The sequence below is a fragment of the Pelobates fuscus genome, chromosome 1 (assembly GCF_036172605.1).
Source record: "Pelobates fuscus isolate aPelFus1 chromosome 1, aPelFus1.pri, whole genome shotgun sequence".
NCBI lineage: Eukaryota > Metazoa > Chordata > Amphibia > Anura > Pelobatidae > Pelobates > Pelobates fuscus.
Window position 1 is genome coordinate 27,818,920 of NC_086317.1, and position 27,925 is coordinate 27,846,844.

A 27,925-nucleotide genomic window follows, 5' to 3' on the forward strand; every position below is an offset into this window, starting at 1 on the left:
ATCTGAAGTTTATATTGACAACACGGAGCTGTGGTGGTTGTATTGCTTAAATTTTGTATTACACTCTGTGAGCTAACATCTATTAAAAAGTAAATAAAAATAAACATGAACATACACAAAATAATTAAATAAAATAAATAAAACAAACAGTTAGAATCCCCTATCTCTACGTAGCCATTGTACAATACTGTTTCACAGAAATTCGAATATTATTGACGTCAGGTTAATCAGGTTTGCATTGTATGACGAATGTAAAATACAAGAAGTTTACACGTGCGGGCTATTACTTAACTCATTGTTAATAAAGACATTCAATAATATGATTATTGTCAATCCCAAGATTTTGTACTCTCTATTGTTTTTTTCATGTAACATATTTAGTAATACTTCAGTAAATAGGTGAGACATACTGCTTCAGTTCACTCTAAGAGCAACCAGCTAGGACATGGTTAATGAATCAAGAGGTGTGAGCTAAGAGCTGGGGGAGGAGAGAAACTCTATACCTGTGTCAATATGTAACAGAGTGCCATGAATGTCATTTCAACAAAACACACAGAGACAGAACACTTGGGTGATCCTAGCTGGGAACACAGGTGGTGACGTGAAAACTGACATGCAGGTAAAAAATACAAAACTGTTTAAAAAAATATTACAGCAACAAAAAGGCTAAAACATATCTAAGATGTGTATTAAATCAGGTGTTAAATAATTGTTTTGTTTGTGCTGGTAGGACTGTGTTAAGCTGAGATTTTCATGTTAGTTCTCGTAAAATATGCAGAAAGTGAGTAGAAAGCAGCATACTGGCATTTTATATGCCAACCCCTATTACACTCAGCTTTCTCTGTTAACCGATTACATAATCTATTATTACGTCTTGGGAATTTAACAGAATATTTCCGTTTTATCCAAATGTTGCATATTATGCGGTGGTTTTTTGTTCGATTTTTCTATTGGGGTTTTTTTTATAGATATTTATATTTTAATATATATATATGTCTGTTTTTACAAAGTGTTAAAAATCATATTAAATTGAATATATACAATTATATAGATTTGCAAAATTTAAGTCAAAACTGCCAACAAGGCAAAAATTTAAAATCTGGGCCATATTTGAGATTTTGAGCCTCGAATCTCCAGCTTGAACCTATAATGGATTCTCGGTTATAGGCCGGAAAATTATAAAATTATTTTACCAAATAATAAAGTTACAGATAGAAAAACAGTACTTTAAATAAGCAAACTTTCTGAACATGTACCATTTTGACATTTTCTGTGTTTCTAATCTAGAATAAATACTGTTCCGTGAGCTGCTTTTTCTCACAAATCTTATAATTCACTCATTTATAATATAATGGTAGCTATTACCCATACCGTATAAGCCCCAAATTGCCATATATCTCATAATAGTATCACATTTATAATAATATTGCCCACATGTATTGCTCCACACAGAGCAGGTTTAACAGAAATGGACACTAAAGCCCAGGGGTTAGACAGGGGTCCTGGAACCATACATTTGCTTGGCCCTATTATCCGTCTCTATTTAAAGACTGAATGGGTCCCAAAATGGTAACCTGCCTATGCTCCTTACTTCGCTGGTCCATGTATAACGGGTCCAATATGTACTCAAAATTTCCTTTCACGTGTTGCCCCATATAATTTGTCATGGCATCAATTTAACTCAGGTTGTCCCTTACACACACACACACACACACAAACACACACACACACACACACACATACACACAAACGCAAGTGCACACACACACCCTCTCTTTCCTTGCCCCTCATCAATCACTTTCTGTCATCATCACCCCTAGAACCTTTCCACCCCTGATCTAGCTATATACATGTAGACATTCGTCTGGGTCCATCACCTGTACATGGGCTGATAATTTTACTCACAGTGCTGTTTGTGTGTGAAATATCTCCAGCACAGCAAGGGACCCAGAGAGCTAGCTTTGGGGAGATGATCAGACTACCACAACGCCTGGTGCCGCAGCATTGAAGGACACCTAGCATTAGTTACTAGATAGACTTTTGCATCTGTTTTCAAATAAATTGCAATTTATGCGAATGCTGCCTCATCAGAAATTTGTCTGGAATCCTAAACTCTGAATCGCTATATGGACATATAATGGAACAAGCAAGACAGGCAACAGACAGACCAGAAAATAAATAAAAAATGATTGAATGATTGATAGGAAAAAAATGATTGATACTTAGGGGAGAGCAAATAACAATGTTATTCTCTAAAGTGAGAATTCAAAGTGAATTCAAAGTGAATACAAAGTTAATTTCAAATTTAAGTCTGGATGGAAGCAGAGCTGAATTAGAGAATTTTTCCAATTTGATTATTGTGACCTTAATTTTGAAATTCAATTTGAATTCTCAGTTTAGTAAATAACCCATCAGATTTTATTCACAGATCAATTGAGAAGTGATCAATAGAAGGAAAAAGGAGAAGCAGTAAAAAAAAATCTATATTTATATATTACATATTTAATAAATTTATAACATAAATATAGATTTTGTTTCACTGCTCCTCCTATTTTTCCCTCTATAATTTACTTCTTTTTACTTGATCTGTGCCTATTAATGGACTAACCAAAATGTGCCCATCAACAGCCTTGTAATTGTTTTTCCCAAAACGATTTGTTCGTTCGTAGACCACGTTCGTTCGAACCCGAAATGCTGCATGGTAAAAACCCAAATTGGCCAAAAACAACATTTTTTTCTAGGCGAATCGATTCAGTGAAACTCATATTTTTTCGGCATGCACAAGCCAAATAGCAAATGCTTATTTTGCAAAATAAAAATGAAATAAGTAATTTGCAGTAAACTAATTTAATTTGGATATTTGCTGATGGTGTATACATAATTCTGGAATACAGAAGCATACCTTTTAAATCATGTATACACAATTTTGCTTTGATCGGGGGTAAAGACCAATGACATGGCAAAATGTCATGATATAAATGGATTTGTCTGAACATTATCCCTTAAGGGCTTAATGTGATCTTTTCACATCAATATCTTAATGGATCACTATAGGGTCAGGAACACAAACATGTATTCCTGACCCTATAGTGTTAAAACCACCTTCTAGCCCCCCCTGGACCCCTCATGCCTCCATAAATATAGCAAAATCTTACTGTATTCAAGCCTGAAGCTGTAACTCTGCATGCTGTTTGACTCAGAAAAACAAGCAGTCTGCTGACATCATCATAAGTGGTACCCTGATCCAATCACAGTGCTTCCCCATAGGATTGGCTGAGACTGACAAAGAGGCAGATCAGGGGCAGAGCCAGCATGATTCAAACACAGCCCTGGTCAATCAGTATCTCCTCATAGAGATGAATTTAATCAATTAATCTCTGTGAGGAAAGTTCAGTGTCTGCATGCAGAGGGTGGAGACACTGAATGTTTGGATGCATTTTAGGCAGCCATGACCCAGGAAGGATTTCTAACAGCTATCTGAAGAGTGGCCAGTGAAGTTATCACTTACCTGTAATGTAAACACTGTATTTTCTCTGAAAAGACAGTGTTTACAGCAAAACGCCTAAAGGTAATGATTCTACTCACCAGAACAAATTCAATAAGCTTTAGGAGTTCTGGTGACTATAGGATCCCTTTAATGTAATTTGCTTACAATTTACTATTGGAGAGCTTAGCTGTCAACAAAGTCAAAATATGAACCAGCTAGTTACTATGAGGTTACTGTAAGTTTGAACAGAAGCAGAATTCTAGGACAAAAACATGATCAGAAAATTTCACATTTTTGAAAACATTTGTTAATGTCATCAGCCAAACACATTCTTCAATAAGTTGCTCAATTTTTTATTGAGGCTGCGATCTTCCAATTCCTCTAGACCAGTGGTTCCCAAACCTTTAGAAAAAATGAAAAAAACCACCATAGACACAACTGGGTAATCGCTAAATCCTGGACTGTAGGAGTGCCTTGAGGACTCGTTTGGGAACCACTGCTCTAGACATTTTATCTGTATGCATATGAGCAGATAATTATTTTCTTGAAATATTTCAATAATTTAGAAAAAAATTGCACACTGTAGGCCAAAATGGAATAATTGGAAACATTTCAGAACTTGGATAGTTTTCTGTTAGTCTATATTGGCTTAAGATTTGTTTTCCCCTCGACAAATTCCAGAATTGTCAGTTTGTTAATCTCTACCGCTCTATCTATATCACAATTAAGGAAATTTTATTACAATGGACAATTTTGGAATAGTCCGTTACAGTTTTATAAGATAATTATTTTAATCTACATGGGAAACTAAGGCATTTTATAAAAAAAATAAAACAACAACCCTGCAATGTTTTAGATTGCTGAATTAAAATGACAGGACCACCACACTCAGACCTCCTAATTGAGCAAAAGTGGTCTCTGTGCCTTTAAGAAGTCCTTCAATTACATCGTCATCACATGAGATGTTCCTCTGGTTCACTGATAAAGAGTGATTGTTCTAGATATTTCAAGCTGCATGCAAAATATTATAATATACATAATAGAAGCCACTAAAAGTGGTATATTTATTTGAATTGTTAGCTAATCATTGAATAGGATACAAAAGGTATCAAAGACATTTTGTTTATAAGGAAATATTATGCCCAAATTAAACATGTGTAATAGATTTCAGACTCTAAAGCAGATATGTTGCTTAAGGCTAATATATCCGTGTCAGATTTCAAATTACTGTTGACATCGCATGGAACCCATTAATTAGTACACACCTTTATTTTACCGATCCCTTGTGCATTCTAAAGGTACATCATGTGAAAGTTAAAATGTTCCGATAAAATTATTGTTATTGTATTATTGCTTTCTCATTGACCGGAACCAAGGCTGTCAATGTGTAGCCCCCAGCTCCCCAGGTATTACTGTAGCCACAGGCAATGGTTCCGTAAGAACATTTTCCATAATCTGCAGTGGCATTGTCACTAAAGACAATTTAAATTAAGGGAAGAGGAATTACATGGGGGAGAGGAAGAACTTGTCCCATTCTTGCCCTGTGCTGTAAACACTACGGTTTAGGAAAATTATGGGAGGTGTACCAAAAATATGTTTAGTAGCACAGTTTGTCATTATTGATGTAAAGTATAAATAGTTTAAATATGTTTCCAATCAACACTAGAATGGTTATTGGGGGTTTGACGTAAGAAAGGTATTTTAGAATTTTGTGCATTACGTATCTATCACAGCCTTTGGGATTTATTCACTTTATTGTAGTTAATATCCGTTGCTATATACAGGGTGGCCCGTAAGTCCTTACCCATCCAGCACAAAGATACACTGAATACATTAGATACATTGATGGGTAGAGAATTACAGGCCACCCTGTATATGTATTGCAGAAGGTGTCTTATTCCTGATAATCCTGAAAAAGTTAATTTAAAAAAGGGGGGCAAAGTATTCAAAAAAAGAAAACAAAATACTGATGAAGAAGGAATAACATGAATTATTTGTTGTTGCCATTTTTCTTCCGAAATAGGGTCTTATTCCTTAAACTTGTGATTGTCTGGAATTTATCAGGGAACTTTGCATATCAGTCCAAAATAGCTTCACCAGAAATTTAGTTGAGTTTGAGAATTTTCGTCGTTCTTACATTTTGATCCTAAATTTAGAATTCCCTGGGGAGCATCTCGAGTTTAGTGAAGAACTCGGAATTTGCTGGCCATCGGTTTGTCTGTGTAAGTGATATATGTGCAAGAAAATATGGCAGATCTGGAAAATGTTCTATTACAGTTGTTTCCAAACCAGTCCTCATGGACCACCAACCATCCAGGATTTATGTATTTCCCTGTTTTATTACAATGGAGATACTGACAAAACCTGGACTGTTGGTGGGTCTTGAGGACTGGTTTGGGAAACGCTGTCTTATTTCAGGCTTATTTAGTAAACTAAAATTGTCTGAGACAAAAATAGGCAAGTTGTGCCTATGGCTGACTTAGTAATTTTTTCAGCTATTATTACCTCAATTTTATCATTTAGATTTATTCCATCAAAATTCAAAGTTTAGTGAATAACCCTGTTTGATTGACATAGTTGACCTGTAGATCGTTTTGGAATTTGAGCATTTTGGCCCAGTGTTTGCATATGATTTTAAACATGGTTAATAAACCTGTGGACTTTTATTTACCCCACTTTCTTCTTTGTTCATTTGGCTACCTGTGAATAATATGAGGTTGAGCTGATACACACATGAAACTACACACTTACCCTGAATTGTCCGGTAAAAAAGTTTAGAGGAAAGACCCCAAGTTGATATTTTTCGCTCTGTTATTTGGGACTTTATTCACTAGTTCAGGGGTAAGTGAATTATATCATATGTTTTCACATGGTTGTTCATTAAACTGGAATCTTTGCCAAATTAAGGCATTGATTATAATTTGTGAATACGCTTTTCAAATGATTTAATAGTTTTTTTTTATAAACTTTCTAAATTATTAAAATTTTTGAAAAAATACTTTATTCTTTTTTTAAAAAAATGTTTGACTTCTTTATTTATAGCATGCAGGGTTAAGCATACTGGCACAAAAGGACATGTCAGTAAGAAGAAATACGACATAGTATAAGGGAAATATAGCATGACATGTTGAGATCACTGCATTTCTTTTTTCCCTTTAGTAGAAGCTGGTTTGCAACCCGTCACTATTAATCTAAACACATAGCAATAAAACATGAAAGAAAAAATGGTCTACATAAATGACAATAGATAATAACCACTGGATTGCCTGTTAATACATAAATGCCAGAATATAGAGTAGTAACAGCAGATATTGCAAGCTTACTGTGAGCTTTTGTGAGGACTGCTTAGCCTATGCTGAGAGATGGGAGACTGCAGGCACATAATAGCAAGAGTCCATCTAGTCTTGTGTGGTGGCCCCTCCAGTCTCAGGCGCCGATGCGCTCCTGTGGTTTCCTGCCAGGACTCTGGTAGTGACCATCACCCAGATGAGGGCCTCTGGGTCTTTTAAGTGCACACGGCCAGCCTTGCTGAGAGGGAACCCACTGACGGCGCAATTTTCGCGCATAGATTTGGCCCCATCCAGAGTGTCGTGCTGGAGAGCAGCCATGAAGTGGCATGTTAAAATGTCGGTGATGCTGCGCAGGCTGCAGGCCCCATGCTACCCTCTTCCCTTTCAGAGCTAAAGTTCCTCTCGGCAGTCAGGCCCCAAATACTTAAAAATTTCGATCAACTTTACCTATGATATATTGATATATTTGTATATATTGAACGTTTTTTAAAATTTTATCCAAAAATACTCGGCTTTGCTATTTTAGCATTGGTTTTAAAATTCGGATTTAATTTACTGAAATGTAGAGTTTACTGAATACACTTGTCAGCAGGGCCGGATTAACATAGGGGCTGATGGAGCTGCAGCTCCAGGCCCAGGCCCATGGAATAGGCCCATTTAAAAAAAAAAAAAAAAAAAAAAAAAATTTTCTTTTTTTACACACTACTATTAGGTTTGTCACCTGACTGGTATTTTACTGGTTTGCCCCCTGACTAGTATTTGAGGCTGCCTGGCCGTGCCAGTATTGCAGTAATACCGGCAATACAAATGCAGGTATTTTTCTCAATTAAATGGAGATTACTCTGCAATACCAGCACCGGCCAGTAGGGGTCACTGTGTGTGGAGAGAGGCAGGGATAGGAAGTTACAGCATATCCCTGCCTCTCTCTACTACTTGCTGATCCATGGGGGAGCAGCAACACAGCACAGAGTCCAGACAGCAGCTCTACAACTCAGGTAAGAGAGGGATGCGGGGGAAAGGCAGCAGGGACACATGGGGACACTGAAACACTAGGGGACACACGGGGACACTGAGACACTGAGACACTAGGGGACATATGGGACACTGAGACACTAGGGGACACAGACACTAGGGGACAAATGGGGACACAGACACTAGGGGACACTGAGACACTAGGACACATGGGGACACAGACACTGGGAGACCTGGAAACACTGAGACACTTGGGGACACTGGAAAACATGGGGACACAGACAATAGGGGACACTAGGACACATGGGGATGCTGAGACACATGGGGATGCTGAGACACATGGGGATGCTGTGAGACATAGGGACATTGGGAGACACTGAGACATTGGGACACGGAGACACTATGTCCCCATTTCTCCCAGTGTCCCCATGTCCCCCATCCAGTGTCGCTAGTGTCTCAGTGTCCCCAAGTCTCCCAGTGTCTGTGTCCCATGTCTCTCAGTGTGCCTAGTGTCCCCATGTGTCCCAGTGTCCTTATATGTCCCAGTGTCCCCATGTCTATGTCCACAACTGTCCCCATGTCTCCCAGTGTCCCCAAGTGTCCGTCTCCCAGCCAGTGTCCCTAGTCTCCCAGTGTCTGTGTTCCCATGTCTCTGTGTCCCTAGTGTCTTAGTGTCCCCAAATGTTTCAGTGTCCCCATGTCTCCCAGTGTCTGTGTCCCTAGTGTCTCAGTGTCCCCATTTCTCCCAGTTTCCCTAAATGTTTCAGTGTCCCCATGTCTCTCAGTGTCCCCATGTCTCTCAGTGTCCCCAGTATCCTAGTGACATGGGGACACACTGAGACATTGGGACACTGGGAGAAATGGGGACACTGAGACACTGGGAGACTAGGGGACTGGGTGACATGGGGATACTGACACTGTGATACATAGGGACACTGAGACACTGGGTGGCTTGCAAGACTGAGACACTAGGAGCAATCCATCTATACAGCAGAATCAAACTGTGAGTAGTTTGTTGGTGATTTTACAGAATTTTCTCTGATGTCACTCCTTGTGATTATGCAAATGATTAAGGCTGGTATTTTTTCAAAGAAAAGTGGCAACCCTAACTACTCTTCACATAGGGTCAGGAACACAATCATGTATTTCTGACCCTATTATGTTAAAACCACCACTCTGGCCCCTTCCTGGCCCTCTAAGTATAGTAAAATATAACTTGTATTCAAGTCTGCAGCTGCTGGCTCTGCCTCTGAACTGACTGTCTGCTGACATCATCAGAAGTGGTGGTCTGAGCAAATTACAATACTTACCCATTGGATTGGCTGAGACTGTCAACTAGGCAGATCAGGGGCAGAGCCAGCACAAGTCATAGCCCTGGCCAATCAGCATCTCCTCATAAAGATAAATTGAATCAATGCATCTGTATGAGGAAAGTTCAGTGTCTGTATGCAGAGGGTGGAGACACTGAATGGCAGTGCTGCACACTAAGGAGTGGCCAGTGGAGTTATTTTTCTCTGAAAATACAGTGTTTACTGCAAAAGGCCTGAATGGAATGATTCTACTTACCAGAACAAATACAATAAGCTGTAGTTGTTATGGTGACTATAGTGTCCCTTTAAGTTTGGAAGCTTAAGAGAGATGTATGGAAACAAAACTTGTGTGGACTGGCTGACAATGAAATTAGTTTAGGTAATGCAGACGTTGGTCTCTCTAACATTGTGGCATGTCCCCTTTCTTCTACACTCACTACATACACCTTTTCTCTGTCTCAGACTATTTACCAAGAACTTCTGCCTGCTAGTAAGAAATTAAGGAGACAAGTGGACCAGCGAGTGCTAGGGGACAGTCTTTAGAAAGCATGGAGTGAGTGCATCATTAGACGCATTTATGTCAAGCTCAGGGTGCTGCCTGCATAGTATGCCCTTAGTTGGACAGCCTGCAGGATTGGCGGGCAGCCTGACATGCATTCATGCCAGGCTGTCCTTCAAATTCTTTGGACAGACATGCCCCCTTTTTGGGCATGTTCTCCCCTTTTGGCAGGTCTGGTTACGTGATTTGCACCAGTGGCCCACCCTTTTACCCCGCCCATTGACTTCCTGCTTCACTGGACACTGCTGTTAGGGGTTATGGATTTACTTGAAAGATGAAAGCATAAATTAGAGAGAGATTAGCATAGAGTATGGATTTTCTTATATCCTCATCCTATATTCATCCTCCAGCACCATCTCCATCAGATACATGACGCTTGAGAGGTATGACTGTTTTAGTGTTTTTGGTCGATAAGATTCCGTAATTAGGCCCATCATAATTGTCAGCACCAGGTCCAGTGTGCTCTTAATCCGGCCCTGCTTGTCAGGAGTATGTTTTGCTTTCCTTTCATGTGTGTGTGTGTGTGTTTTTTAATTAGCGTTATTGCATGTATATATATGCTACCTTTATTGTAAAGTTTATTTGTTAGGAGACTTTAACGTTTAAAACGAAAGACAACATATATTTTAATTCTAAGGTTTTTTTTCCATGTCATGTCATGCCCATGATATCTCATATTATGACTAATTTGGGTGAATACATTTTAAGGCAGTGAGATAATCTCACATGCTTATGAATAATCTGAATGATGACTGTGCAAATCCTTTAATACAAGAGTAAGACAAATCTAGAAATAGCAGCTTTTGTTAACTTGTCCACCAATATATTGTATATCACTATAGAGAATGCCTGAGGTGCATTAAAACACAGTCTTTAAGAAAAATTGGTTATGATTTATTAAATGTGAACCCTGGCCAGTTAATTATTCAACATAGAGTCATTATCTCTCCCACCAGCCCTTTGCTGGAGGCCCTTCCATGATTCCAACAGATGTATTTAATATTAACTCTAATTAACGTTTTGGGTATCCGCCCAAGTGCCACCATAATTGGGGTCATTAGACTGAGAACAAAATAAATTGAAGGTTATTGGATAAAGTATGAAAAGAAAAGGCTAGAGAGGAGGATAATATCAGGTTTCAAGGGCAGGAAACAAATATTCCTCAACATGTTCCCCACCATTTCATTGGTGGTAATGCCAATGACAAGTGGAGAGAGGACCTACTTTCAAGAACTCAGCTCGGGGCCCACCACTGCCTACAGATCCTTCAACTTTAGATTATTATCTGATTAAATGTTTTAGACGTTATCTAAATTTTAGTTCATCACTCTCAAATGAACTAATTACGTTCATTTAAAAGCATTAGACTTTGAGGTGTTTTACCAGTATGATGCAGATCCTATACTGGAATAAAATTTTAGGTCAACTTCAGTTGGATGACTCAAGTTTGATACCCTCTTGGTGGACAATGCTAATCCTCCTTACTACAGTGCATGCAAGTCTTGAACTAAAGGTGTGTTAGTATCAGAATAAATCCTTCTTACCTCCTGCATTAACATATTGGACACTACACGAGTGACGGCACATAAAGGCAATAATCAAGTACCATGAACTAACTCTAAATCAAATCTGGCAAGAGCTAAAACTGTACTGCACCCTTAAATAAAATCCAATTAACTATTGCTCTTAAATCTCTTCCTTACCATATAGGTGTGGGCTTTTTAAAGACACTTTTAAAAGTGAAAGATTTTTAGAGATTTTTCTTCATTTTGTTGATTAGGGCAGACAATGACTTTGCCAAATTTAGTGAGAGGGTTGTCTTTCATTCCTCCCAAAATTTCTGTTTAGTTTTGGGGAATGTTGGGATTATTCTCGAACATTTTAGTTTGTTTCATGATCAATTTAGGGACATTTCTATCAATTAAAAAACATTTTAGAACAAGATCAAAATATGTTAATCAGACAAAATAATCTATGCATGTTTATCAGAGTTTAAGTAAGCGTTACTTTGAATTGTATTGCTGTGGAGTTCAGTGATACAATCATACACACTGTACATAAATGTGAGTTTCTTGCTGTGAAACACCAGTATAAATGTCTGTGTTAGAAAGAGGGAGGGGGAGAGAGAGAGAGAGAGAGAGAGAGAGAGAGTCTCAAAGAAAAAAGAGTTCCACAGTGTTTTAGAAAACAAGGTTAAAGGTTGACAGGCAACATTGCTGATCAATTTAAAAACAGGGAGGATAGGACTTGCCTTTTAACTTCTTCATGACAAGAATATGAGCAAATCATATTATAAAATGGTGGCCTTTGCAAGAAGGGAGTCAGGGTTTTTCAAGAATGGAGTCCAAAAAAACTACTATTTCACACTATGCACTGTAATCACAATATAAAAACACACATAGGGTAGTATTGCATAAACACCTTTGTGACCCTTCTAAATAATTGCACTCACAGAAGTAGATTTGACTGTTCGTATTTAATAACAAAGTATGTAAGGAAAGGCACATTCAGATTACATCCAATGAGCTTGCATATTTACGGCTCATTGGACACGGAGAATGATTGGCATAATGTATGTAGCATTTGCTAAAATTCTTGGCTGTTGGTTGTGCAATGGATCACAGGACTAGGAAAAAAATCTAAAAACTATTAATATTAATAAAAAAAAACACAGCACATATAATCGCTAACCTTTCATTTTTATTTAAATGTCCCCTAATATCACAGATATTATTATTTTTGGTAAGACTTTGCTATTATCTTTCAATGTGTCTTGTCTCGTGTGATCCATCTTCTCCCATTACAGGGATTTGCATTCAATGTGTGTTTGGCTCTCAGTGAGCCTGTTTACCTATTGATAGGCAAATGTTTGTATCCTCTCCATCCTTAGCAGTCAAACTAACTCTCTGATATTACCCACTTCACACGCAGCACATGATTGGTGTGCATCGGTAATGTTCGATATTAATGAACCTTTATGAGGTTTGTGAAGTGATGTGTTAATATAGCAATAGGGTATATGTAATGCAGTGCTATTACAGCACAGGGATGGGCAGAGTACACTACTAGTACAGTGTGATTACAGCACATGGGTGGATAAAGTGCAGTGTTATTACAGCACAGGACTAGACACATTGACTGCTATTACAGCACATAGATTGGCAGAGTACACCAGCATATTGTCATACGTCACAGAGGTGGATACAATGCAGTGTTATACAGCACAGAGGTGGATACAGTGCAGTGTTATACAGCGCAGGACTAGACACAGTGACAGTGCTATAACAGCACAGAGATTGGCAGAGTACACTTGTTCAGTGTGATTACAGCACAGTGGTGGATACAGTGTAGTGTTATTACAGCACATGGTGGGCAGAGTACACCAGCATAGTGTTATTACAGCACAGGGGTGGATTCAGTTAAGTGATATTACAACACAGGGGTGGATACAGTGCAGTGTTATTACAACACAGGGTGAATACAGTGTAGTGTTATTACAACACAGGGGTGAGTACAGTGCAGTGTTATTACAACACAGGGGTGGATTCAGTGCAGTGTTATTGCAACACATGAGTGGATACAGTGCAGTGTTATTACAACACAAGGGTGGATTCAGTGCAGTGTTATTACAACACGGGGTGGATACAGTGTAGTGTTATTGATGTAGATTAATTTAGAAATAAACAAATATGTTTAAATGTCTATCTGTTCCTGTCCAAATCTGAGATGATTAAATTGCGTATACGCAGAAGTAAGCTCACACTGACACATGGAGTTCAGGTTAAAAGCACTTCAGAAAATGTAATGACATCTAGTTGGAAAACAGTTATGCAGACCTTTTTAAAGGCAAAATGACATCATCATTGAATATCAGATAATAACAAATAAACATCATTAATTGGATTAAATGTTATGTGACTATATCAGTGTCCACCCATCAATTTTATTAATTGGCTCAGGGGTTTGAGTGACTAGCTAGGTGTCCTCCCACCGGGAGGTGGTATTGTTCTGGACAAGGGTGTGGACAGAAGGCTCAGGCGCCATTTTTTCCCAGCATGAGTTTTACTCGGTGGAAAGGGGGGCTTGAGCGTCATTTTACACAGTCAGTGATGTCAGGTCTTGTGGTCAGGTGCAAGGTTCTTTTATGAATAGAACATTTCATTAGTACAGTGTTCTCATGGCCTTGGCTCTGGCCTTGGTTATACTTTGTTGCATGTTACAGGAGATTCAATAATTCCGGAGTCAGCTATGTCTTTATAGAAAATACAGTCTCTGTTCATTGTATTAAATGTACTGGGAAATTCTGTCATGTAATGTAGTTTAAGATGGAGAATCTGTCAGGTAATGAGGACAAAATGGAGGGTTTGTCACAGTGTGAGGTTAAAATGGAGTTAGTACAATAATTCAGTACAAGTTCAATAAAGATTTTTAATAATTCTACATCAGTATTACAACACAGGAGTGAATACAGTGCAGGTTTATTACAAAACAGGAGTGGGCTCAGTGCAGTGTTATTACAACACAGGGGTGGACTGGACACAGTACAGTATTACTACTGTAAGTTTTTTAAACTTAATTTATTTATTTATAAAATATTTTACCAGGAAAGATACATCGTTTTCAAGTATGTCCTGGGTCCACAAAACATTGCATTGTTACAATTAGGGTACAATAAAATACAAAAACAATATTAATACACAATAAATACAACATTTAACATAGAACAGGTAGGACATATATAATCAACCATGACAGGTGCATTCTGTTTTGAGGTATGTAGAGAGGGATCTCTTAAAGGACTTTAGGCTTAGGGAAGATTTTAAATTGTGCGGGAGGTCGTTCCACAATTGCGGTGCTCTGTAGGAGAAGGAGGATCGGGCTGCTTTCTTTTTGTATGGAGGTAGACTAAGTAAAGTGTTGGTACTGGATCGGAGGTTATAGGAGGTGGGAACAGCCGGGGAAAGCATTCTGCTCAGATAGGGTGGGAGCTTCCCAGAAAAGCTCTTAAACACAAGGCTGGAAAGATGAAGGGTGCGTCTGGATTCCAGCGACAGCCAGTTTAGTTATTTTAGCATGTCACAATAGTGGGTACTGTAATTACATTGTAGCACAAATCGGCAGAACGAGTTATAGAATGTGTTGAGTTTATTAATGTGGGATTGCGATGCAGATGCATATACTACATCCCCATAATCAATGATTGGCATCAGCATTTGCTGTACAATCTTTTCCTTTACTGTAGGGCTTAGGCATGATTTGTTTCTGTACAGGGCACCTAGTTTTGGATAAAGTTTAGATGCAAGCTTTTCTATGTGCAGGCCAAAAGATAGATTGGGGTCTAACATCATACCCAAGTATTTGAAAGAGTGGACTGCGGTCAGTGTGCCATTTGAATTTGTTTTGATGGATAGGTGGGAATTGTGTAACTTGTGTAATTTAGGTACTGTTCCAAAGATCATTGTGACAGTTTTGTCAGTGTTCAGGAAGAGTTTGTTTTTTGCGATCCACTTTTCTACCTCTGTAAACTGGTCTTGGAGCACAGTCTCAAGCTGCGGTAGATTGGAATTGCTCGCATAGATTACCGTGTCATCTGCGTACATGTGTACATTTGAGGATTTGCAGACATTAGGCAGATCATTTACAAATAATGTAAATAGTAGGGGGCCGAGAATGGAACCTTGGGGAACACCACACGTGACTGGGAGAGGAGGGAGTCGCTGTCAGAAATGGACACATATTGCGAGCGATCCGATACATACGATCGAAACCAGCTTAGCGAATGATCACCAATACCTGAGCTTTTGAGTTTGTGCAGTAGAATGTCGTGGTCTACTGTGTCAAAGGCCTTTGCAAAATCAAGGAAAATAGCTCCAGTTTGGTCTCCTTGTTCCATGCCAGTTTGGATGTCATTGAAAACTTTTAAGAGTGCAGTTGTAGTGGAGTGATTCTGGCAAAAGCCCGATTGATCAGCGGTCAGATAGTTTGATTGTTGGTAGTAATCACATAGTTGCATATGGACACATTTTTCTAAGAATACCGGGAGCAATGATATAGGGCGATAGTTAGAAACCAAAGTAGTGTCACCACTTTTATGGATTGGCACTATTCTCGCAGTCTTCCAAAGTTTGGGTATGTATCCAGACACCAAGGATTTGTTAATTAGAGTTGCGACAGGTTTAGCAATTGCCAGCGCACTGAGCTTCAACAGCATTGCTGGGATTTGATTAGGTCCGGACTGGTTTTTCATTTTTAGATTATTAAGATTTTTTTCAATGACACTAACAGGTACAGGTCTAAAAATGAACTTGTCTATATTGGGTCCTTGCAAATTTAGTGGGACCTGATCCACATTTGAAGTTTCAGGATGCGTGTCATTTATTAGCTTGGCAATCAGGGCAGTAGAGCATCCGACAAAATAATTGTTAAAGGCATTTGCTACATCTAAGGGAAGTTGCAGGGTTTGGTTATCCACTTTGACAGTGGAGGGTTGGGAGTGGATTGGGGGAGTTTGTAGTTTATTTATGACTTTCCAAAAGTTTCTGGGGTTTGAGATGTTATTGTTCAGATTGTCATAGAAATCTTGGGCCTTGGCCAATTTTGTTTGTTTTGTGCATATATTTCGCCATTGTCTATACGCACAGTGATCATTCATAGAGCCAGTACGCTTAAACTTTGACCACAAAGAATCCCGAAACTGGTACATTTGGATGAGGTCAGCTGTGATCCAGTTCATATGTGCTCCTTTTACCCTCACCTTACGCAGCGGGGCATGCAAATTCCAAATTTGTAGGAGTTCAGACTGAAAGAATTCAACATCACAGTCTAGATCTGGGATAATGTTTAATCTGTGCCATGGGAGGTTCTTGATGTCCTTTAGAAAGGATTCAAGATTAAATTTTTCGAAGGACCTAGTTATTTTAACCTTGGGAGAGGATTTAATAGCCTTTATTTTGAGCACACAGTACACTAAACACTGATCACTGAAAGTGTTTGGGAGAACACCGGCCTCCTGAATTCTATGAGAGAATCCAATCTAGCAGGGTATGGTTATGGCTTTTAATGTTTATGCGAGTTGGGGAGGAGATTAATTGCGTTAGCTGCAAAGTCTTAAACAGCGTGCAAGAACTATAATTTTTAGGATTCAGCCAATCAATATTAAAATCTCCAAAGGCCAACAGTTCACTTTTAGGGTTTTGAGCTATGGTTTCACTGTGGTGGGGCATGCCTGAATCTAAACAGTGAGGAGACACCAGAGCGTTAGGAATGCATGTTTGTGGTTCTAACATTATAGTGTTCCTTTAAGATCTGTTATAACTGAGCACTTCAAATGGGTTTCACACAGCTAGTAATGATGCTCTTTGATCTTCACATTGCTGAGTTTATAATCCTCCCTTCCTTCTCTATTCTATTTCTCGAGAACAATTATCAGTTACCCTTTCCATTGATGCTATCTGACAGGGAACATGGGCTACACATAATAAACAACATAGCCCATTAATGGTCAAGGGAAAAAAATAAAAACTTTTAAGAGACAGGAACTGTTTCTCAAAACTTTAAATTAGAAAGAAGTAGAACAGGCTTGGCCAGATTGTGGGGACACATTGTATGAAGAAAAATAGGCAGCTGCTTCGGATTATATTGTGTAAAAAACAATTATCCCACCCAGTGCTGCCCACATCCCTAACAGTTTTACTTCACTTCACCCATAACTTCCATTATCATTTAGTTTGCATTACAGGTGTTTTCGATAGTCATGTTTTGGATGATCATGTTTTGGATGGTCATGTTTTGGATAGTCTTGTTTTGGATAGTCTTGTTTTGGATGGGCATGTTTTGGATGGTCATGTTTTGGATAGTCATTTTTTGGATAGTCATATTTTGGATGGTCATGTTTAAGTTGTTTAAAGTCTAGAGCCACTTAAGACTTTTATCCAGTCATGTGTGTACATACAGTAACTGCGATCAAGGATGAGCGGATGTCATGATCACCAGTAACACGCTGTATGTAATCATGTAAACACATTTTAACTTAGTCATTATCTGGAACTAATATGATGACTTTTTAGTGGGAGTTTGAACACAAGACTTAATATTGTGTTTTTGTATTTGCTTTTGTATTAACAGCCATATTACAGTGCTGTCCCAGGTGTGCTGTATTAAGGGTTAATAAGTGTGCATGGGTTCATAAAAATACCCTTCTCTGTCTCATTAAAGATTCAGCCTTTTATCTGAAATCAGCAAGGTGAATTGTTAGTGTAGGACTCACTTAAGGGGTTTGCCTCAACAGAGCAGGTAAGCTTACACTTAAATTGATACTAAAGTGATATTAAAAACTGCCTGTTATTTAAAGGGACACTCCACTGACCCCACACAAAAAAAAATCACTGTTTAGGAGATGTAGCCCAACAGCCATGCATGCATTTACTTATGCATATATTCAATGGGGGTATATTTAAAAATAGCTTGCAAAAGTTGCAGATCCCTCCCCTTCTAACCCCGCCCAGACTTTCTGTGGCTGTCCAATCACAGACTTCCAAATGCATTTCAATGAGATGTCTTTGCCAGGCAGGTGCTCTGAGCAATTGTTGCCTCTTGAGTCAAGCTCCAATGAGCTAATCAAACCAAGTAACAGGAACCATTTTTTGTTTAACAGTCAGGGTATGCAATTTACAGGTTAATTTGCAAAAGTGTCAATTTCTATTGAAATGTGCCTATAGTGTCAATTTTATAAAATGAAAAAAAGAGTACTTACTCTTTAAACATTAAGCATTTGAACAAGCGTAAGTGCTATAGGGTTCTGGAGTGGACCTATAAATGTGCATAGATATTTAGGATAGTGTGCATATTTAGTCCTACATACCAAAATGTTGAGCATGTAGTCTATTTTAATTCATTGTGAAATGTGTCATAGAAAATATGTTCATAATCACATTTTATGGGTATATGGTATAGAATTTAAAGTATCACAATATTCAGTGAATATCTTTAGTATTCCTTTAAATAAATCTGCAGAGTTCTGAATAATATGATATCTGACTTTGCCAAGAGATAAAGATGGCATTAAATATCAGATGCCCTTAAATGGTTAAAGAAACACCACAGTGTTTGGAATCTTACCGAAACATATTGCCTGTGACATTAGGAGGAAATGAAATAATAATAAGGGTTAGTTATTATTTGCACTGTATTTTTTACTATATAGTTTTTAGCTTTTTTGCAAAGACACAAATAGGCCTGTGCTGAAAATTAAGTCTTGGTCCCATGATCCAATGCACAACCAGCAGCCAAGAATTTTAGCGAATGCTACATACATTATGCCAATCATTCTCCATGCTCAATGAGCCGTAAATATGCAAGCTCACAGTCATGCCCTAGCAGTCCTGTGTGCTTTACTCTAACATGCTGCAATATCCACCGGTTTATTTACTAAAGTGAGAATTGTCAGGGTCAGAGTGAATTTCAAATGGAAGGCCAAAAGAGACAACTTTAAAAAAAATCTCACAGTCAGCTAAGGCTCCCCCTGGCAGCAATCACAGGGTTAAAACCCTATTAATTAATTTACCTCTTTCCGGCGCAAAAGGTCCCTCTGTGCTGGCTCTGTCTCTTCCCCCTCCAACATCAGCATATAGGGGAATCTAATGTTTTACATGGTAGGGTTAAGGGGACAGGGACACTGCACCCAAACCACTTCAATGAGATAAAGTGGTCTGGGTGCCTACATTGTTCCTTTAAAGTGACGCTGTAGGCAACAAGACCACTTCAGCCCATTGGAGTGGTCTGGGTGCCAACTCCCATCACCCTTAACCCTGCAGTGGTAATTATTGCAGTTTTTATAAACTGCAAAAATGACCTTGCAGGGTTAAGTCCTCCTCTACCAGACAGCCACTAGAGGGACTACCAGGTTCTTAGATGTCTTTTGGTTGTCTAAACGACGCTGGACGTCCTCACGCTATGCATGAGGACTTCGAGCGTTGCCGGAATTCCTTTATGAAAGCATTGAATAATGCTTTCCCATGGGTACATCCTAATACGAGTGCGACCATTACCGCACATGTGCATCAGTTCTCCAGCGGGGGAGGAGAGTAGGAGGATGCTGAGCGAGGGACATCGGCGCTGGACCCAGCTAAGTGACTAAAGGGGCTTTTAAGGAGTGGGCCTTGACAAAGAGGGAAGCTATAGTGCCAGGAAAACGTGTTAGTTTTCCAGGCACTATAGTTTCCCTTTAACAAACAATGTGATTATATAAGTGTGGGTTTGTTCAATAAACACTAAATGGCAGTGAATTTAAAACTGCAACATGTAGCCAAAATGTGTTGATTTTCCTTTTTTTTTTTTTAGTTTAACTGTAATTACAACGTGGCAATTTTTTGGCGAACTGCCTACATTTTGCATTTCCATTGAATTCTGATTGGCAATCTGTGCGTGAGCTCAGCTTCTTGCTTCAGTCATGCCGCACCCTTACTGTCTCCAGTTATCGTTAAAGATTTGTAGAATTGTAGTACGTCTAAGTATAGCTTAATAAACCAATATTATCCTTCGGCAGATCAGACAATATTTGTCATGTAATAAAGCACCCTAGCCTTGATAAGGTGACAGTAAATGTTCATTGGCAGTTCTCCTTACAGATATTTGCAATAATCTTTTAATACATCCAATAAAGGTCTGTTCCTCAATCATATTCAAAAATGCTGAATTGTAAATTCAGAACTCTTTTAGTGATCTGAAACCTCTCTCTATAGATATACTAGCAAATATTGCAAAGTTCTCTATGGTGCAAGAAGAAAAAAGATTAAATCACTTTATTTTTAGTTTACGAATATGTTCCATGTAAAATACAGTATGTTCTCATTTTTTATTATCAGTTGAGAAAGTATTCATGTTTTTATACTAGTATTTTTATTGCCACTACAATGTTTATATGCCATTTCTAATGAGCGATTCACTGGGAACATGATGTCATTAACCTGTGAGATAAACATCTCCAATTGTAATTAGCTACCCTCCACTGACATTCCTCTTACTAGCAGCTCAGAATGTGTGGTGTGTGAGTGCATCATAAAATAAAATCACAGGAATATGCTGTATGTATTAGGCTTGTGCATTTGGTTTCAACCAAGTTGCAGGTCGTCTTAATTTAGGCCAAACAGTGGATAGGCGTGCTTGAAATGTGAATGCTTATATATAAAGTTTTAAAACACTAGCAACAGAATAGATGAAAATACTTATTATAAGGTGCTTGTTCATATAATAAGTGCAATTATCATGCTATTTAAAGTAACACTAACAGGGTTATTTACTTATATTGAGAATTCAAAGTTAAGATTCTTTTTTTAAACTTTTACATTTCCTTTTTTAATATTTTTTTTTTTTTTTTTACATGTAGCCCTTTTAAACACTTTTTGATTAGTGATTCGGCAAAAAGTTCATATCTCTGAAAAGCCATACAATTGTATGGGCAGCAAGTTGTGACTGTGGCAAAAAAAATAAAAATGGATGATTGATGGGAAATAGAACTCTGTGTATCATGTTCTGTATATATGTATCACAGAGCTCCACAGCAATAAAACCATAATGTGTTGTGTGTATAAGTGGGTGGGAAGTGGTGAGGACATTTTTTTAAATTATTTATACATATGTGTGCATATAAATATGTAAACACGCTAGCCTAATATGGCAACTCTAGGCACCATAACCAATGCAGCATTTTGGAGTTGTTATAAAGCCATGACATTATACCTACAGCCTTTCCCTACAATCATTTAGCATATTGACAAAACCTGACTTTAAAGTGCAGCATGTTGCTCCGCCTACAAGCCCTGTCAGTCAGAATCCTGGCAGTTACACTTCCTGCCTTTTATAAGAACTCAAGCTAGTACGTTAATGCTGATATGGCAGGGACATGCAGGCATTGCTGCCCGGATTGAGTGCTTGCAAGTTCATAGACCTTGTTTCTGTGATGACTATTGCTACATGTCCACACCAATCACTTAGAGACTGGTCATTCTGTAGACTTTCCAGAGCTCTCTCTTGAGGAACAGAGCATTCAAGCCATGCATGCTGAAGGTTGTGAGGTGTCCTTCTGATTGATAGGGCTACTGACTGGGTCTATGAGCTTTACTTTTGTCATTTTGACCAATTATTGAAAAGAAATACTGAAGGGCACTGCGATCACTTCAATAAAGTGGTTATGGTGTCTGTTGTGGCAATTTAAATTCTGAGTAATATAGTAATGTACCTTCCTCAACTAATACATAAACACAAACCTGTCTCTTCAGGTTTGCTATTTGCTCAAGTACTGTTCTGACTGACTGGTATACTTTTTATATGTGTAGTTTACACAGTGTCAAGGTGATGATACCACAAGAAACTATGGTCAGTCTCGGACTAGCAATACACAAATACTTTGTAAATATTTACTTCAATTAAGTTTCACCTGGACACAGTTGTGATGGAGATATTTGACTAACATCAGAAAACTTGAGCTAACTTCAATATCGTTTATGAAGTGTGTTAGTGGAATGTTAATGTCATGTCTCAAATATAATGCTGTACAGAAACATTCTGAAAGGTTGCATAGGTTACAAACACCCATCAGTGCCAAACTTGCTTTCGTTGGTTACCATAAATTAGTTTACCTTTAGGCAGTTACCAACATGGTAGCTTTACATCTCCAGAACTCACATGAAAAGGAGGAACAGGTTTTTAGAAAAGCAGAATGTACCTGGGGATATCGATCACCCTTTCTCTTCCTATCAAGATAGGCAGTTGACAAAAAGGGTCTCTTGGGATGTTGGTAGTTGACGTTCGAGCACAGACAGAGTTATTTACTTATGTGAGAATTGTTATGAATTCCAAATTTAAGGGCAAAATTGCTGATTTGGAAAAATGATGCAATTCATTTATCATTTCAGTTCAGCTTTGAGTTTCAAATTTTAAATTCACTTTGAATTCTCAACAATTCATGAATATTCATGAGAGCCTCTAAAACTCACATATGTGAGCAACATATCAATTAATGTACTGATTAAAATGCTTGGATTTCCATTTGTGTTTTCTTTCTACTATTGCTTAAAAGCCTATGCGCACTGTACGTCCAAGTTAAACTGTTGAGACAAATTGCGGGGTTGTGATCAGAAAAATATGGTCAAAAATTCACACTCATGATGAACAAATGTCTTACGTATTCTCTCAATGATGACCTTTAAGACAAAATTTTTAGAATACTTAAACCAAAGAGACTTTTTGAAACAGCCTGGAGGAGATGTTGAATGCGAGCTTTCTTAAAGGGCTCCAGGCTGAACCTGACAAATTTTTAACATGTTGTAACATTTATTTACGAAGTTTATACAAAATATCAAATTCAAATGAATAAAATGGTAAAGTAAGAATTGCTCAGATAAGAAAGTGACCAGGCAATCAGAATATTGTAATACGCTTGTATTAACATATCCGATACAACTGCTAATTTGAAAGAGAACAGGGGTTTCTGGAAGTTGTAGTTTAGTTATGAGCTATATGACCTATGACACTTGTTACCCAAACTATAACTCCCAGAAACCTCAGCAGTGCAGACATTAACAAATTGGAGAAACATTGCATGTTGGGAAGGGCTGGGGCACAGCATCTTGTGAAATAGCGCAGTGATGAAAAAGCATCAGGTATTGTTGATTTTTGATATTTCATTCAAAGGTTTAAATTGAAGAGAGACATTTTTTTAAAGCCATTAGTGCCCCTGGACAAATGTTAACTTTAGAACTAATAACCTTTAGTTACCACTGCCCAGCAACATTTTATCTGATTTGATATTATTAAGGAAGTAAAATCTGACATGATTTCTCAACATGCTCCCAGTGATACGACTTTATGAGTAACATTGTGTCTACAATCTAGCAAAACAATCAGTAGATATTTACTGGTTTAATGGAGGGACTGACGCATCAAGTTATGACTCCTTGGACAAGTACACTGAAAACAATGGTACATGATTGATATTCTAATGAGAATACTAAACTATAAAGATTGCTGAACCTTCACCCAGTTCTTAATTACTACAGTTATCAGTGGAAATTAATATCTTATCAAAACTTGTAACTTTAAAATATCTTTTGTGTAATTAATTAATTAATTAAAGGCAGCATGAGGTTCCATGCTCTAATGTATTTCAAGACTTTAACATGAGGGCCACATGGAACGACATGTCTTTTAATATCAGATACTTGTTGGTGCCACAAGATGTGATTGTTCAGCCATGAACCAGCAGGCTTCCCAACAGTCCTACTTTCGAAGGGACAGTCCCAATTTCTGGCTCTTTTTTTTTCAGGCTGCCAGTGGGTGGGCACATTATGGGCATCACTAGTTGCATAGACAATGTCACTGACAAAAAGTGGCCTCCTTCTAGCAGCAGACAATTAGAGTTACAATTCATAGTTTTAAAATTGTTAAAGGAAGGTATGTAACATCATAGGGGATAAGGGGATATTTTTGTTCTCTGGAGATTCAATTTGGGGCGTAGTGTAATAACACACATCAGTTTTATGAAATATTCAGCAAATTGGCAATGTTCAGAAAATAGTTTTTTATGAAAATGTGAAAAATGATCTATAATAAGGCTCATAGTACACTATGGCCTCGAGTTAATCCGTAAGAATTAGAAATGATTCCATTCTGTTAGAAAAAAAACGTTTCATATGATTTATCTACAAAAATTCCCATAGACCTTAATGGTGACTTTTGTAGATAAATCATTTGAGATGGTTTTTCTAACAGAATGGAATCATTTCTGATTCTGATGCAAATGATGTAAAGGAACAAACATGTGTTCCAAACACTTTAGTGTCAAACTAACTGTTTAGGTGACCAGACCCCTCCAGATTGCATTGAAAAGGTGATTTTACTCACCTTTTCTCACCTTTTCTTCCACGCTGCACCAAAACTGGTCTCACCTCCGTGACTGAGATCATCAGTCTTGATGAACTCAGCCAATCCAATGCTTTCCCATAGGGATTGTGCAGTCACGGCAAAACGCCTCTCTGTGCCATACAGCCTCTCCTCGTAGAGATACATTGAATCACTGTGCGACACTGACATAGGAAGTACCTCTAGTGGCCGTTGAAGTGCATTCCACTAGAGGTGTTACTAGGTAGCAATGTAAACACAGCCTTTTCTCTGAGCCTGCAGGTACAGGTTATAGACACCAATATCCTTAAATTAAGCAGTATTGGCTCTGGTGACTATAGTGTCCCTTTAAAGACAGGCCTATTTGAGATACCCAAGTATACTTTTGCACAAATGCAAAAAAAGGGCAAAAGTGCACCCTATCAGTCTGTTGAAGTTGAAAAACTGAAAAGGTGCAGAAATCTAAATTGGCCCTATAACATTTCAAAAACCTGACAGCAGTGATTTCTAATATTCTGTGTTTGTGCAAAAAAAAAACACAAAACACTGTATATAACATTTAGCAGAGATTGATGATAAATTAGTCAAATGTAGTGTCAAAGTACTCCTAACAATATTTTTGTGTGTTCATTTTGGTTTCTGTGACAACTATTAACCATACCAAAAAACAAAACAAAATTTTGAACTCTCCTTGTAATTTGTGACCTACAGCTATAAGAAATAGATTGGAGCCCTGGACGTATGATGTGATGTGAGTTTAGCTATTGGCAACCAAGGGATCTCAACTCAGAAGGAACACAAGTACTTGTGATTTTTTATTTAACTGAGTTATGCCGTGAGAACTCAGGTGCTTTAAACCTGTTCTAAAATCTCAGCTGTGACAAACAGTAGCGATTCCAACTCTACGTCTGTTTCCACTGATTCTCCAGTGTACGTTAGATAATTACAGTTTAATTGCAGGCTTTGCACTGCTAGTAAAGCTGATTTCATATTGACTCTAGGCTAGGAACTTGAACTTTATCACAACATTATTACAAGCTTCTAGTTCTGCTACTGAGTGAATGGAAAACATGCATGGGTGCCCTGCGGCTGGGCAAAGCACACACAATGACCTCGTTATAATAATAAAATTAAAAAGTTATTTTTTTTTTTTCATTTTTTTTAATTTATATTTATATTGAACTCTTGGTTGTGCCATTGGCATCCATTTATCTAATGATAAGAACAATCTTCCATCTTTCGGTATGACCTACTCAACTTTATGGTTACCAGAGGATCATGGGATTTGTAGTTCACCAATTGCTGTAGATTATGTAAAATAATATGATCCAGCCCTCAAAGGCTGAATGCATCCAGCAATACGTGAGGCTAATTGCTTGATTGCATGCTCATTATTCAATTTTTATGATTGTGACTTTATTTATTCTGATTTATTTATCAAATATTTTACCAGGATGGATACATTGAGATTTCTCTCGTTTTCATGTATGTCCCGGGTCCACAAAACATTGCATTGTTACATTAGGGTACAATAAAATACAAAAACAATATTAATACACAATATATACAAACATTTTAACAAATGATTGTAACTTAAAGAACTTTATGATTCTTTCATTTATTTTTGGTACCTGTTACTTTTTCAAACCTAAATGTGTTGCTCAACATTCTCAATAAACACCCGTAGCAGTGTTTACAGAACAAAGTAACTAGTATTGGCTGCAGAAAATCAATATATCTGTATACCAATGGGTTCTGCCATTGTAACTATACATCACAGAATTTGCTGCATTTTCCCTCCCATTATGGTATTTCTCCCCTTTGGTGGAAGCTCATTGGTTCTAGTTGGCAATAGAAATTTGAGTGACAGTAGATGAGCAGAAAACAAGAAATCATTCCACATAATGTGTAAAATTAAATTAACACAATAAATCACTGAATTAATATGAAAAAAGAAAATCTGGGGACAATTACCCTGAAACAGGTTCACTGATTGCAAAACAAACTATATATCTATTGATATACTATATGTATACAAATAATATATTTCTAATAAAATATACCAATGCAGTAAGCTGTGTGGGTAATTGCCAGATCCACCATGTTTATCTGGATACATATCATGTTGTGCTGTTGGGTAGTACAGAAAGAATGTATCTGCCACTGGTAGACTTGCCATAGCAATAGAAGAATAAGGGACATCTATAAAAAAGATCTACTCAGGGTTGCTTTGCAAAGAACACACAATCCTGAAGTTCTAGCTCTAGAATGGAATAACGAGCTATCTGAAATTTAGAATGATAAAAGCAAACCATTACACAGTGAAACACTCTCACCTTACTATACGGAACCTGGTTTACAAGCTCGGTAGAATAATAATGACTGCTGGATGAGAGAGTGGGGCATATCGACCAGACACATTCTAAAAAAAGTTTTTTGAACTTACGAAGTTTAAAAAACATCTAGTATAACTTAACCTACGCCTTGCACTAAACCTGTGCAGGCCTACCAGCTTTAGCAGCTCTATAAATTTGAGGGGAGGGAGAAGGGTGGGCGACAGGGCCGATGACTGGTTGTGCCCTTAACACAGCGTCGCTGGTGACTGGGCTTAGCATCGGCTTGCCAGGGCGTCAGGCTGCTCAAATGTTGAGCACTGCTTCAACACTTGTGTATGGGCTGAAACGCCCTGTAATTCATCCCAAGTGCAGTGTCAATACATTTAGCCTTCCAGGTGAAGTGGTAGAGGTTAACACAGTGACAGAGTTTTAAGCATGTTTGGGATAGGCATAAGGCTATACTAGATATTAGAGACTAATGCAAGCATTAGGAAAATTGGGCAGACTAGATGGGCCGAATGGCTCTTATCTGACATCACATTCTATGTTTCTATGTTCCTGAATATATTTGCCCCAGTTCATCTGACACTGTGTGACAAAGCTGATCTGTCTGGTGGTTGGGATCAGGAAGAAAAATGTGTGACTTGTCACAACTACAGGAGTATGTCTTTCTTAAAATCAATAAATAATTATAATAATATGGGTGAAGTTACCATAGATCTACACAATGTAGGGGACCGAATGAAACAGATTTGACTTAACCTCTGAGGAGTGCCACTTCCTGTTGTTTTAATCCGTTGGACAAATATTTGCTTTCCTTGGTTGTATATTTTTTTTATCTACATTGAAAGAGACTTAAGGGTAAACATTGGCAGGCCAAAACATAATCAGCCCTTTAAGGACAGGCCAAATATTTTGTTTTGGAGACAAAAAAACAAACAAAATAAAAACCAGGTGTGTGCAGTGTATCCTGTGTGGGTGTCAGCCAGGATTTTCTTTTAAAGTAAAAAGTCAAATGGTTTTACTTTATAAAAACACGTCTTTGAGCATTTAAGTAATGTGATTCAGTAAAAAAT

At 37.9% G+C, this 27,925-nt stretch overlaps 1 protein-coding gene across 1 annotated transcript in view; it reads left to right on the top strand.

Moving 5' to 3' along the window:
- Positions 1-544: 544 nt before the first annotated feature.
- Positions 545-27,925, top strand: part of LOC134602285 (transmembrane protease serine 2-like) — a 74,408-nt gene continuing 47,027 nt past the window's right edge. Inside the window, exon 1 of the mRNA XM_063447025.1 lies at positions 545-619. The gene's annotated coding sequence lies outside the window, so the exon portion shown is untranslated. The remainder of the gene's footprint in view (positions 620-27,925) is intronic.